At 43.4% G+C, this 14045-nt stretch overlaps 1 long non-coding RNA gene across 1 annotated transcript in view; it reads left to right on the top strand.

The window, feature by feature from the left end:
* LOC308349744 overlaps positions 1-13524 on the top strand; it is a 47058-nt gene extending 33534 nt beyond the window's left edge. Inside the window, exons 3-5 of the long non-coding RNA XR_013967485.1 lie at positions 1977-2059; positions 11256-11404; positions 12889-13524. This is a non-coding gene — a long non-coding RNA (uncharacterized lncRNA). The remainder of the gene's footprint in view (positions 1-1976; positions 2060-11255; positions 11405-12888) is intronic.
* The last annotated feature ends 521 nt before the right edge of the window (positions 13525-14045 follow it).

The raw sequence follows: 14045 nt of genomic DNA, 5'->3' as shown, positions 1-14045 counted from the left end.
GCTCAATCAGTTGAGCGTCTGCCTTCGGCTTAGGTCACGATCCCAGGGTCCTGGGATCAAGCCCCATGTCAGGCTCCCTGCTCGGCTCCCTGCTCTCCTTCTCACTCTGCCTGCTGCTCCCCCTGTTTGTGCTCTCTCTTTCTCTCTCTGTCTGTCTAATAAATAAATAAAATCTTTAAAAAAAAAAAAAAACCTAAGGAGAGAAGCTGAAATCGTTGCTAATTGCTGGCAAGAACAGTTTAGTGTTAACATTAACTGGACTGGCCATGCTTACCCTGTGAGCCCCAAGCCTCAGGGGAGTGGAAGGTGTGGGTACAGAGCTTGGCAAAGGGTCTCTGAATCTTTTTTTTTTTTTTGCAAAGCGAAGTACGAAGCTTCCGAAGAGGGAGGGGACCCAAGAGGGTTTTCTGAGGGTTTCTGAGTCCTGATGTGCATCAGTACTTCCCTCTCCCACAGAGTGAAAGCATATTTTACCCACATATGGACATGATTATAATCGATGTAGATGCTGATGTGATTAATGCAGTATAGATTCCTTTAAATAAATTGTTGAATTCTTACCAGCATTTTTGTAATCACATGCTTTCTCCATCAAATCTTATCCTGTCTCTTCCTGGCTTACACCCTTTAACAGCCCTTCATTGCACAGGATAAAGTCCAAATTCCCTCCCGGGCACTGCCTGATTCCGCTGACCTCCCTTGGCATGCATGCCACCCCTGCCCCTGTCTATCCACCAAGTTCTAACATGAAGGCTCTTTCGGGCCATGGCTTTGAGCAGTCACTGCTCAACTCAAGATTTGTTCTGGCATGAACAGATCTAGAGCTCCTGAGTGGGGAAAAATATCCACCCTTCCTGCAAGTGTCATGCCCTTTGAGCGGGGCATGTGGGTCCACTCAGGTTTCTGCTCAAGCGGGTCTCACCTTGGGCCAATGACTGCTCACCTAGACCACCTGTCCCCCCCTTCTTTTTCTGGGAGTCAGAGGTGAAGTCCCCTCTCTCACTGTTGTAGCAATCCTGCCTTACTGTCCCTCCATATGAGTACACGAGCCATTTTCTGAATTAAAGCCATTTTCATCTCAAGGGTTTCAGAAATAAACAATCTTGGAAGTCACAAAACTTCTTGATGTCCGTTTTCCATGGACTCTCTTTCTTCAGTGTTACATAGAAACCCAAATGCTGTAATGGCCCATATCTCTACATAGCTAGGCATGAGAATTATTCAAATCTCTGGGGAAAGAGTCATTGATAAAGATGGAGAGAGGCATTTTTTACTCCTCTCCCCACCCTAAAACCCCCCAAAAAACGAAAAAGGGAAACAACTCCATCTTTTAGAAGATGAGGAAAAAAAAGGAACAATCATTCCGTTTTTTATTATGAAATTTCACGCTAATAAAAGGATTACTTAATGTATATGAACAATTTAACTAATCACAGTAAAATGAACACATGTACCTACCAACCTGCTTTTAGAAAACCTGATGTAAGTAGTTCCTTAGACGGTCCTGTGTGGACTCGTCCTGTCACACCCCTTCCTCTCCCTCCAAGCAGTAACTACTATCCTGAATTGTGACTTAATCATTCCCTTCTCTTTCTTTAGAGATTTGTTCCTCGTGTATATTTCCCTACACAATATATTTTCAATTGAGGGAGTTTTTGCATTTATGGAAATCACAGAGTATATTCTTCCATGACTGACTTACTTTTCTTTTCACTCAACTGTATGTTTTTAAGACCCATCTATAGTTCACTCTTTTTTTGTTTTTTAAGTTCATTTATCTATTTAAGAAATCTCTACACCCAACATGGTCCTTGAACTCATGACCCCAAGATCAAGAGTCACAGGCTCTTCCAACTGAACCAGCCAGGCACCCCAGTTCACTCACTCGTATTGGTGAATTGCATTCCATTGTATGAGTATGTGACACTGTATTTACCCACCTTCCTGATAGCTCATGATAGATCATTCCTTTCCAGCTTTTTGTTATCACAGTGTTGAACGTTCTTGTACCCGTCTCCAACTTCAGTGACACAAAGAAGCTGTAGACTACCAAGTAAAGGTAAGGACACTATTCTGGAAAGCCATTCTTTTTCTTTTTTTGTTTTTAAAAACTTACTTATCAGGCCACCTGGGTAGCTCAGTCAGTTAAGCATCTGCCTCCAGCTCAGATCATGATCCCAAGGTCCGGGGATTGAGCCCCGAGTAGGGCTCCTTGCTCAGTGGGAAGCCTGCTTCTCCCTCTTGCCTTCCACTCCCTCTGCTTGTGCTAGCTCTCTCTGTCTCATACAAATAAATAAAATCTTTAAAAAAAATAAAGACTTATTTATTTGAGAGAGAGAGTGAGAGAGAGAGCATGAGCAGGGGCAGAGGAGGAGAGAGAACCTCAAGCAGACTCCACTCTGATTGTGGAGACTGACTCAGGGCTTGATTCACAATACTGAGATCACAACCTGAGCTGAAACCAAGAGTCAGATGCTTAACTGATTGTGCCACTCAGGGGCCCCATGAAAGCCCATTTTACAATTCACTGTTTGGAACCATAACTCAAGCATCTGGAATGACTCCAGAGAAGTAACTCCATCAAGGTGTGGCAGGATGTAGGCAATAGGAAGGTGCGAATCATGGAGAAATCAGGTGTAAGTAACATATTCATTATCTATGTCCCAGCCCCCTACCTGAGGGAATCTGCTGGGAGTGAGGAGAGACAAGGGAGGGGGAAAGAGGGCACAGTAATGATCAGAAAGTCTGGTATACACTGAAGGTTTGTGTTCCCTCAAAATTCCTATGTTGAAACCTAATCCCCAAATTGAGGATATTTGGGGGTGGAGCCTTTGGGAGGTAATCAGATGGTGAAGATGAAGCCCTCCTAAATGGGATTAGTGCCCCTTTTTTTTTTTTTAGTTTTTAAAGATTTTATTTATTTATTTGTCAGAGAGAGAGAGCGCGAGCACACACAAGCAGGCAGAGGCCGAGAGAGAAGCAGGCTCCCTGCGGAGCAAGGAGCCTGATGCGGGACTCGATCCCAGGACTCTGGGATCATGGCCTGAGCTGGAGGCAGCAGCTTAACTGACTGAGCCACCCAGGCATCCCAGTGCCCTTTTAAAAAGAGATCCCAGAGAACTCTCTCACCTTTAATACCACATATGGATACAGCACAAAGATGTCCATCTACAAACCATGTGGGGTCGTCCCAGACACCATATCTGCTGGCACCTTGATCTCGGACTTCCCAGCCTCCAGAACTGTGCGGAAATCAATGTTGTTTTTTTAAGCACCCAGTCAGTGGTGTTTTCTGATAGCAGCCCGGACAGATTAAGACAACGCCTGTCTTAGGGAGTGTTACCACACTGACTTTCTACATCCTGAAAACTGGAAGAATATGGCCCCAGACGAAGGCAAAAACAGATTTGGTGACACATTCAAGGAAAATCAACAATTTCAAACTGTGGTCTGTCCAGATCACTGGCCTCATCTTTCTCGAAACTGATTTTTAACAAAGCTGGTCTCTTGCGGCGCCTGGGTGGCTCAGTGGGTTAAGCCTCTGCCTTCAGCTCAGGTTGTGATCTCACAGTCCTAGGATCAAGCCCCACATCAGGCACTTTGCTCAGCAGGGAGCCTGCTTTAACTTCTCTCTCTGCCTGCTGCTGCCTACTTGTGATCTCTCTCTCTGTCAAATAAATAAATAAAATCTTAAAAAAAAAAAAAGCTGGTATCTTTCAGAGATAAGCAATAATCAGAAAGACTTATGCATAATTAATACAACTTCCAGTTAAACAAGCTGGTATGCATAGCCTTTCCTCCCCCAAACCCTAACAAAATGACAATGAAGAAATATAAAAGGGCCTCACCCCTGAAGGAGTGAGAGGCAACTAAATTAGCAAAGTAGAGGAAGATGCGGCTTAAAGCGTCTGCAGATCCCGTGAAGGCATGAGATACTGTGTAAAGTGGTGGTGACGCATTGGGAGAAGACAGCTATTAGATCTTAGGCCTTTTCTTCCACCCCTTAAAGCAAGGTGACCACCAATGCAAGCAGGAAACTGTACATTCAGTGTCTGTAGGAACTAAATCTGAAAGGCTCTTTACTTGGGGACACACATTGTAAAGGGACTGGTGATGTCTTGTGGATTTAGAAACATGGGGATCAAGAGTAAGTCTCCCCTTCATATGACCCAACAATTCCACTAGTGGGTATACACCTACAGGAATTAAAAATATAGGGGGTGCCTAGGTGGCTCAGTGGGTTAAGTCTCTGCCTTCAGCTCAGGTCATGATCTCAGGATCCTGGGATCGAGCCCCACATCGGGCTCTCTGCTCAGCGGGGAGTCTGCTTCCCCCTCTCTCTGCCCGCCTCTCTGCCTGCTTGTGATCTCTATCGAATAAATAAATAAAATCTTTTTTAAAATAATTAAAAATATATGTCCACAAAAACTTATACACAAATGTTTATAGCTTTCTCATCATAATCAAAAGGTGTAAACAACCCAAATGTCCATCAACTGATGAATGGATAAAATGTGGTGTATTCATATAATGAAATATTATTTGCCCACAAAAAGGACTAAAGTACTGATACATGCTACAACGTGAGCCAACCTTAAAAGCATTATGCTAAGTGAAAGTAACCAATCACAAAGGAGAACTTATTTTATAATTACGTTTATATGAAATATCCTCAGTAGGCAAATCCAGAGACAGAAAGTAGATTAGAGGATGCCAGGAGCTAGGAGAGAGGAATGACGGTGACTGCTAATGGATAGGGTGTTTCTTTTTGAGGTGATAAAAATGTTGTGGAAACAGATAGTAGTGATGGTTACACAACTCTGAATATACTAAAGACCAGTGAGCTGTACACTTTGAAAAGGTGGCTTTAATGGTAGTTGAATTGTATCTCCATAATAAAAAAGGAAGGATAAAGTGAAAACCTGTGAAATCCTCCACAATTTAGCTTTAAATCCAGAGTCAAAATAAGAGATTTTAAATCATGCATCAGTTTGGTTACAATAGTAAATTACTGGAAACAATGGAAACGCCTGCCAAGAGACTGGATTAAAAAAAATATGCTATATCATGCCAAAGGAATGTGATGCAACTGCTTAAATAATGTGGGAGAAATATATCTCCTGACAATAAAAACACATATGACATGAAGAAAACCAATTGCAAAAGAGAACGTAGATTGTCATCTTATTTTGCAAGGGAAAATTATGTACACATCTCTCTGGAAGTATACATACCAAAATGTTAACCATGGGGCAAAAGAAAAAAAAAAAAAGAAGAGGAAAGAAAAGAACAGAGGAAGTCTGTCTCCTGAATGGTGGAAACTCCAACCCCTTTCTCTCACTCTGCTCCTAGAGCATAAATGGCCTTCCTCTCCCGAAATAAAGAAAAGAGAGCCATAAGCAAAAAGCAGATGAAAAACATACATCAGAAAGGGGATTACTGGGCGCCTGGGTGGCTCAGTGGGTTAAGTCTCTGCCTTCGGCTCAGGTCATGATCCCGGGGTCCTGGGATCGAGCCCCACATCAGGCTCTCTGCCCCACGGGGAGCCTGCTTCCTCCTCTCTCTCTCTGCCTGCTCTCTGCCTCCTTGTGATCTCTCTCTCTGTGTCAAATAAATAAATAAAATCTTTAAAAAAAAGGGATTACTTCAGGAAACAGAGTCCAACAAATAATTCTCCATGATCTTAAAGAATGTGAGATGAAAGTCTCTCTTTGACAAGAGAGCTCAAAGATGCAAGAGTGCAAAGAAGAGATTCCAAGGCCACAGAAGAGGACGAAAAGTAGGCTGGCTTACTTCAGAAAGAAAGGAAGAAAAAGATAGTAATATCACAGAGATACATACACCAGCGGAAACAATAAGAACTGGAATAAATACAACCGAAAAAGTTTTCTGGATGAATACAGTTGATAACACAAATGAAAAGAAAGTGAAATGGAAAGAAAACATTGTAAAAATATTTAGAGGAAGGATGATTAATATGGAAGACATGTACAAAGGGTACAAACACAGATACAAAGGTTAAAATAAGAAAGAGATACAGAGTACAAAAGCTGGATAGTTGGCGTTCCTAAAGCAGAAAATGGAACAGGAAAAAAATAGTCACAGATGTTCTAGAAGCTTTCCTGAAATAAAGATTGGAAGCTACATATTGAAAAGACAGGCCATACCCCAGGAAAGAACTGATACAGATTGATCATAGCAAAATTTTCTAGTTTTTCTCCAGTGTTCATTCTCCCTTTTTCCATTACAGTGGAATGTTTTTAGCTGGATATATAGTCACCCAGAATGAAGACTGTATTTCCAGTATTCCTGCAGTTAGGTAGGGTCATATGACCAAGTTCCGTCCAATGGGATGTGAGCACAAGATTACTGTATGCAACTTCTGGAAACATCCTTAAAGGGAAGGAATCTGATCTCTTTCTCTTTCCTCCTTCCTATTGGCTAGAGTATGTATCTTGGTCCTTGGACAAGGACAATACCCTAGGGATGGTAAAGCAACAAAATCGAAAGAGCCTGAACCCCTGACCATTTCATTAGAGAATTGCTACTGTATCAGTTTATATCATTAAGTGAGAAACACATTTCTCTCTTTTAAAGCCACTGTTACTTTGCGTTTGTGTCTGAATTTCTACCCTAAGCGATACACTGATTACAGTATATATTGGTAAAGTTGCTGAATTTTAGAGTGAAGGAAAGAATCTTAAATATATCCAAGGAGAAGAAGCAAGTCATACACAAGGAATAAAAGTTAGTTAACCTTTGGCTTCCCCCAAAGCAACACTCAATGCCAGAAGACAAAGGAGCAATATCTGGAAAGATCCGAGGAAAAGAGATAACCCAAAAACTTTAAATCAGTGTGCCCTTTAAGTATAATGATGCAGACCCTTTGAAGCATGCAAGAATCTATGAGACCTGTAGGAAAACAGACTACTTGACGACAAAATCCCACCAATGAAGGGATGACTCCAAATGTAGGAATGGAGAAGTCATGGAAAAAGAACACTAATGAGCACCAATTCCATTTAGACACAGAGCCAGCCAGACAACTGTGGGAATTGTGGTAAAAGAATGGAATGTAAATATTATTAACCTTTCCTATGTGAAAATGATACAACCAAAAAAATCAGGGGGAGGCAAGGGAAGAGGAAATGGGGAAAAGTACAAGTGTGTTAATGTCCTCACGTTTGTTGGCTGGAAGTCAACTGACATTGTCTAAAGGTGAAACATGGTTTTAGAAATGACTCAAAACTCTTAATGTCATCATTTTTCTTAATTTAACAGGCAATTTTTAGGAACCTGTATTTCTTGATGTCAAGAAATATTTTCTGAAGTTCATGAATTCCTTCAAGTTTTTTCTCCTGATAAATGTCATGCCTTTGTTGGAAAGAAAAATATGATCCCATTTGGGGGCGGGGGTAATGCTATTGTGGGTATTTCCATTCTCTGTAAAACTGTTTCTTTTTTTTTCCCCCTACACAGATGCAAACATACACTTTCTTTTATTCTCATTCCTATCTGTGTATTTGCAGATAGAAACATCTGGAACAATGGTCCCTACATGTCAACAATTAATTGTCTCTGAGTGATGAACTGGGACCAAATTTGTTTTTGCTTTTTACTTTGCTCCTTGACAATTTTTGGCACGCTTCAAATTTTGATAATACAATAGAAGTTCAATAACCAAGCACAGATCTGACTTGGAACATGCCAAATAATTAGAAATTCTGGATTATTAGATTTCCTGGGTATTCGTCTATTACTAGTCCAAGGCATCACTATTTCACAAATGTATTTGTAATGTACTTCATTAATCTGTTTTTCACCTTAAAAGTATAATGATTTGGGGCACCTGAGTAGCTCAGTCAATTGAGCATCTGCTATGGGTTTGGGTCCTGATCTCAGGGTCCTGGGATCAAGTCCCAAGTCGGGTCCCTTGCTCAGCAAGGGACTCTGCTTCTCCCTCTCCCTCTACCCCTGCCCCTGGTTGTGCTCTCCACCCCCCCATACATAGATAAAATCTTAAAAAAAAAAAAGTATAATGATTTAAGTATAATGATATAACCCATATACTAAAATAATATACTCCAGTTTAGTCATATTAGAAATATAATGACTATAGTAAAACACACTAATAATTCAGACCCCGAAAATACAATACACATTGCAGATTATAATTAAATATATTACAGTAGATGCATTACCTGAGTGGAGTTGATTTGAAAAGTGAAAAAAGGGGCATCTGGGTGGCTCAGTCAGTAGAGCATGCAACTCAACTCTTGATCTCAAGGTTGTGAGTTCAATCCCCACCTTGGGTATAGAGATTACTTAAAGATAAAATCTCCAAAGGAAAAAAAAAACCCCAAAAAACAAACAAACCACAGTGGGTGTTAATAGCCAAATAGGATTCTATCAGATGATTCTACTTGGCAGATTCTCAGTTGTTAGATAGTAAGGTCATTTCCATTTTTTTGCTAATATAAAGTTTGCTTACATCCTTAATTATTTCTCTGAGATAGATTCCTAGCAGAATCTATCTGGGTCACGGGAATGTGTATTTCACAGGAATGTATATTTCACAGGAATGTATATTGCCTGGCTGCCTTCCAGAAGGTCCTAGCTAGTTACGCACCCCCACCTGCACTTCAGAAAAGAAAGTTCAGGCCTTCCCACGGGGTGTTATTCTAGGAGAGATGAACTCTGAGCTTTCTTCTCAGGTGCCTGGGGAAGTGCACTCACTAGCTGAAGACTTAGACTTTAAGTCATGTCTTAGAGACTGGCCAGTGGGGGCGGGGCTTTGGGCCATTTAAAGCGTCCATGTGGTTACACCCCAGTGGACAGATCTAGCCCTAACTCCCATGCCTGCCTTGTCCTTCATCTCCCGTTTCCCCCACACTGCTCTTCGGAAGCCAGCTCCACACAGACATGCTTGTGCTTGGCACCACAATGTGTTTAAATTGCTCAGTTCATTGGTACCCCGCCCTCCCAGACAGGAGTTCCCTGAGGACCGGAAGCACAGCTACCTGGTCTGCACTGATCCTGCGAGGAGAACAGTGCCAGGCACCTTGTTTAATGTAGGGGTAGGAGAGGCTGGGAATGGGAAGCCGCTCACCGATCAACTAAACGCAGCGGTCTTCCGGTGGTCTCTGCCTCTTCCTCGCTCTCCCTATAACCTGCAATAAGCCAACTTTTGCTTCTCACCCTTCCCTCTCCAAACCTCTGGGCTACCAGGCCTTATTCAGGTCCTTAGGGCATATCACTTAAACAATTAGCTTGCCCCTTAGCTGATCGCCTTGCTTCCCACGTCCTCCTGTTTTAGCTCATTAATTCTCACATTCCCTTGGTTCTCTTTTGAACATAAAGATCTGGCCCCACCATACCCCTGCTCATAAACCTTCAGGGCTTCCCATTCCCTCTAGAATCCTTTCAGTGGAGGTTTTGGCCCCTTTCACCTTATTTTGGCCTTCTCTTCCCCCAGGACTCTGATGACCCTATTTTAAAGAATACAAAATGAACCAAAATCCCCTCCCCTGCCCTGGGCCAAGAAGCCACCTGTTCTAATGCCTTCCTTTGTGCATGCTCTTTCCTGCACCTAGAACGCTTTCTCCTGTCTAAATTTCTGTTGAAGGCCCAACTCTGCGGTCACCGTCTCTATGAATCTTTCCCTGTCTCTCTAGACAGCTCATCACTACCTCACTTCTCCTCCCAGAATTCTTTGTTCACAACTTTACAAAAAAATTTTTTTAAATGGTAGAATATTCCGTTGATTATTAGCATTTTCCTAAAACGTGTGAATTCCTAAAGGGCGAGGACTGTGTTGTCTTCATCTTTGTATTTCTTGAGCCCTGCTCAGCGGGGAGCCTGCTTCTCCCTCTGCCTGCCGCCACCCCCACCTCTGTCTCCCTCCCTCTCTCTCTCACAAATCAGGAAAATCTTTAAAAATAAATAAATAAACAGAAGGGAAATACTTTTCTCACTGTTCATCTTTCCTTCTTCCTCAAACACAGTGGTGACAGCTGTGACTTGAAGAGCGCTACTGAATGGTAAGGGATCTTGGTTTCCTGATGACCAGAAAGGCCCCATACTAACCCCAGTTTCCCTACTTCTGGGCTTCTTTTACCTTCTTAAAAAAACATGCCGTTGGGGCGCCTGGGTGGCTCAGTGGGTTAAAGCCTCTGCCTTTGGCTCAGGTCATGATCCCAGGGTCCTGGGATCATGCCCCACATCGGGCTCTCCGCTCGGCAGGAAGCCTGCTTCCTCCTCTCTCTCTGCCTGCCTCTCTGCCTACTTGTGATCTCTGCCTGTCAAATAAATAAATAATCTTTAAAAAAACAAACAAAAAAAATGCCGTTATTAGCTTTTTCCCTGATATGTAGCCATACATAAGCCCGACTGATTCAGTAGCCAATAAATGTTTTTTTGAATGTGGAGTAACTCCTCAATTATGTAACTTTTATTTTGTCTTACCTACCAATGAACTTGGAATAAAACTTAGCACTTCATTCTATCGATGTATCATCACACTTTCCTTGTGTCTGTCTTTATTTTTTTAATTGTCTTTGCCTATATTTTATTAATTTTGTAAAGTTGATTCAAATTTGTCTAAAATACAGATGGGGTAAAAATTGTAAATAAGTCAACTTTCAATTTAAAATATAGACAATCGGAGTGCCTGGGTGGCTCAGTCAGTTAAGCATCTGCCTTCAGCGCAGGTCACGATCCTAGAGTCCTGGGGTTGAGCCCCACATTGTGGGGGGGGGGTCCCTGCTCAGCGGGGAGCCTGCTTCTCCCTCTGTCCCTCCCCCTGCTTGTGCTCTCTTGCTTTCTTTCTGCCAAATGATTAAATAAAATATTTTTTTAAAAATAACATGTAGACGATCAAAGCTGAAAGTCCAGGATTGGGGAGCAGCGGAATCACACCCACATACTGGAAAGTCAGCTCTGTTGTCCTCCTGGCACTTCCCCCATGGATTGCCTCAGCAGGCTGTCTTCCAGGCAGGGTTTGTCAACATCTTTCTCTGTGACACAATGTGGGCCAGGGCATACACCCCCAAAGGAATCTTCGTTTTGGTAAGTGGATGTGGCAGATAGCTGGCAGAAAGACTGAGTAGGAGGAGAGGAGATGAAGAGGTTGACTGTTGAAAGGTGCACAGAATCAAAGAATAGGACCTTGCTCTATGGGCAGTGAGCCCCAGGCCTAGGGATAGAAGTGACAAGCAAGGATCCTGTGACTAATGTTTTAGCTGCGATTCTTTCAGACTCAAGCAATAAAAAACAACTCTGACAAGTTAAAGCAAAAGAGAGAGCATGGCATCCATGGAAGAATTTCAGATGCTCGGAGGGCAGCTATGCTCACCACTACACTACCAACACTCAAATGCTCGGTACAGACATCGTATGATGGACGGTGAGGACTGACTTCCCGCAGACCGCATCCTGTCATCCCCTCACACACGCATCCCAAGCCCTTCATCATCCCAGCGAATTATGTTCCCTTTCCTTCACAATTCTATCTTCCCTAGAGTAATGTCTTGTTTTTTCATTTGCCTGGTTTTCTACATACTTCTTGTTAATCTGATCTCAGCCTCCTCCCTCCCCCCAGAGTGGTATAAATCTCTCATCATGTTCAAGCAAGGAACGTTCCATCAGTTTCATCATCTTGAAGAAATCTCTCCAGGGCCTTTGACCTGATCTTGTCTTCTGTGGACCTCTCTTTAGGACTGCTGTTTAGGGTGGTTATGGGGTCTCACTAGACCATCACCCTGGGGATGTCTTAGATGCACACATACTTAAGAGTGGGGCACAGAAAATTTCCTTAGAAACCCCATATACAGATGTGGGGCTTGCCACCTGGGGACTTAAGTGCAGAGTAATCAGTCTGGGCCAGTTCATTGGGAAACCTCTGATGTCAGGATCTCTAGTTTTTTTTCCTTGGGTTTATTCAGACTTCCCAGAAAAGTTTCTGCCAGTCTCATGCTCAGAGGGAATAAGTCTGTCAGTGTTCTAATTGTGGAATGGGGAAAGAGGGGTGGTGGTCTCCTCGTTTAGTATGTAGGATGTCCCTGCTTAAGCCCCCTGTTTCCAGTATGCCACCTATGCCCTCAACTGTGACTGATGTCTTCCTCTCCAGAAAACCTGTTTTTATGAAGTCTCTAGTGTCTCCTGCTGGGGTAGAGGGGGGACGGCCACTCACCAAGGGCAGTGGAGGAGGGGTTAGGGGTCTAATTGCTTCTTAAATCAATATTTAATCAGTCTTCCTGTTTTTATGCTCAGCTCTACCCTTACTCCAAGTGAGTGATACCTGCTGCCTCCTATCTCAAGCTCCTGGGGGTTCCGTGTATTAGGGAGAGTGTACTGTTTTTTGTTTTTTCGGTCTTTTGGTTTAGGATTCCACTTTCTCAGGTCTTCTAACTCCGTTTTCACGCAGCCATCTAACCTCCCAGCTTCCAGCATTTTGTTGCTCTGTCTCCTCCCACATTCTCTTTGTTCTTGTTCAATTATTCCTTTTCACAAATTCCTCCACTATTGTTTTAATGGATTTAAGGAGGGAAATACTGATTTCTGCTGACTTTCGTTGTTTAAAATTTTATGCAGGGAAATACACTTGCCTCTCCCAGTCCCTAGGAAGTGAGCCTTTGTCCAGTTTGAGTCACGTGTCCCTTCTAAACCCATTAACTTTGGCAAGGAGGGTAGAGGCCGTGACTAGTGTGGGAGGGACCAATAGTGTGGTGGGGGTAAGAGTCATATTTCACTAACAAGGCAGCTCCCATGGTCATGGAGATGGGGAAGGGCAGTCCCTAGGAAAGGGACTCTAGAAGGATAGTTCCTCGGAATCTACTACAGCTAGGAAATAGGAGATTGAAATCTGAAGCTCTTTTTATTCTCCCCAAGGTGTTGGTCATCATAATGAGGGCAGAAACGAGATGGAGGGGACAGGAGGAAGAAGGAGCCATCACAGCTGCTGGGGTAGGAGCTGCTGTCCACAGGAAACTTGGCTGCTACTGGATTAGATAAGGGAAAAGACAGTCTACACACAGCGGCTGGAGCAGGCGGAGGGACAATGGGGAAGTCTCCGAGAGGGCGCCGAATGGGAATGCCATGGGGGAAGCACTGCCTTGAGGAAGAAGGTTGCCCTGCCAAGTGCTCATCAAGAATTTCTGGGAGGGATGCCTGGGTGGCTCAGTCAGTTAAGTGTCTGCTCCTTGCTCAGCGAGGAGCTTGCTTCTCCCTCTTCCTCTCTCTGCCACTCTCCCTGCTTGTGTGCATGCTCTCTCTCTCTCTCTGACAAATAAATAAATAAAATCTTAAAAAAAAAAAAAAGAAGGGACGCCTGGGTGGCTCAGTTGGTTAAGCGGCTGCCTTCGGCTCAGGTCATGATCCCAGCGTCCTGGGATCGAGTCCCGCATCGGGCTCCTTGCTCAGCAGGGAGCCTGCTTCTCCCTCTGCCTCTACCTGCCACTCTGCCTGCCTGTGCTCGTTCGCTCTCTCTCCCTCTCTCTCTCTGACAAATAAATAAATAAAATCTTTAAAAAAAAAAAAAAAAGAAGAAGAATTTCTGGGAGTCTTTCAGGGGTAGCTCACAAGGACTTAGGAATACACGGGTCCTTCTCTGGCATTAGGGCTGCCCCAAGTCTCCCACTGGATATCCTCTGGGCACCACTAGTTTCTGGGAGATACTGGCATTTTGTGATGCCAACATGGCACATGGTTCTGTTGCAAAATGGGGCAAGACCTGTTCATCCCTACTGTGTTACATTTGCCGGAGGACTCCTAAAGCCACTTATGGCCACACCAACTTGAAAAATAAAAGCATTTTTCTATTTTTTCATTTCTAACCTGACACATGGTGCCTCTCTCCTCCAATGGACATGACTCTCCTCCAACAGCTCTTGCCTGGCCCAAGCTGGTCCCACCTTTGGATTGAGCGCTTTCCCAGAAGTCTGCTCAGTCACTCAGGGAAATTAACTGCTGGGCACACTCTTGCATATCCAAGCCTCAACTTATGCCCCAGATTATGTTTTCCTAGTCTTAATGTGTTCAGTATATTT

This window comes from Martes martes, assembly GCF_963455335.1.
Source record: "Martes martes genome assembly, chromosome: 9".
Lineage (NCBI taxonomy): Eukaryota > Metazoa > Chordata > Mammalia > Carnivora > Mustelidae > Martes > Martes martes.
Note: the sequence above shows the minus strand (reverse complement) of the source record. Positions and strands in the feature narration are given on the sequence as shown.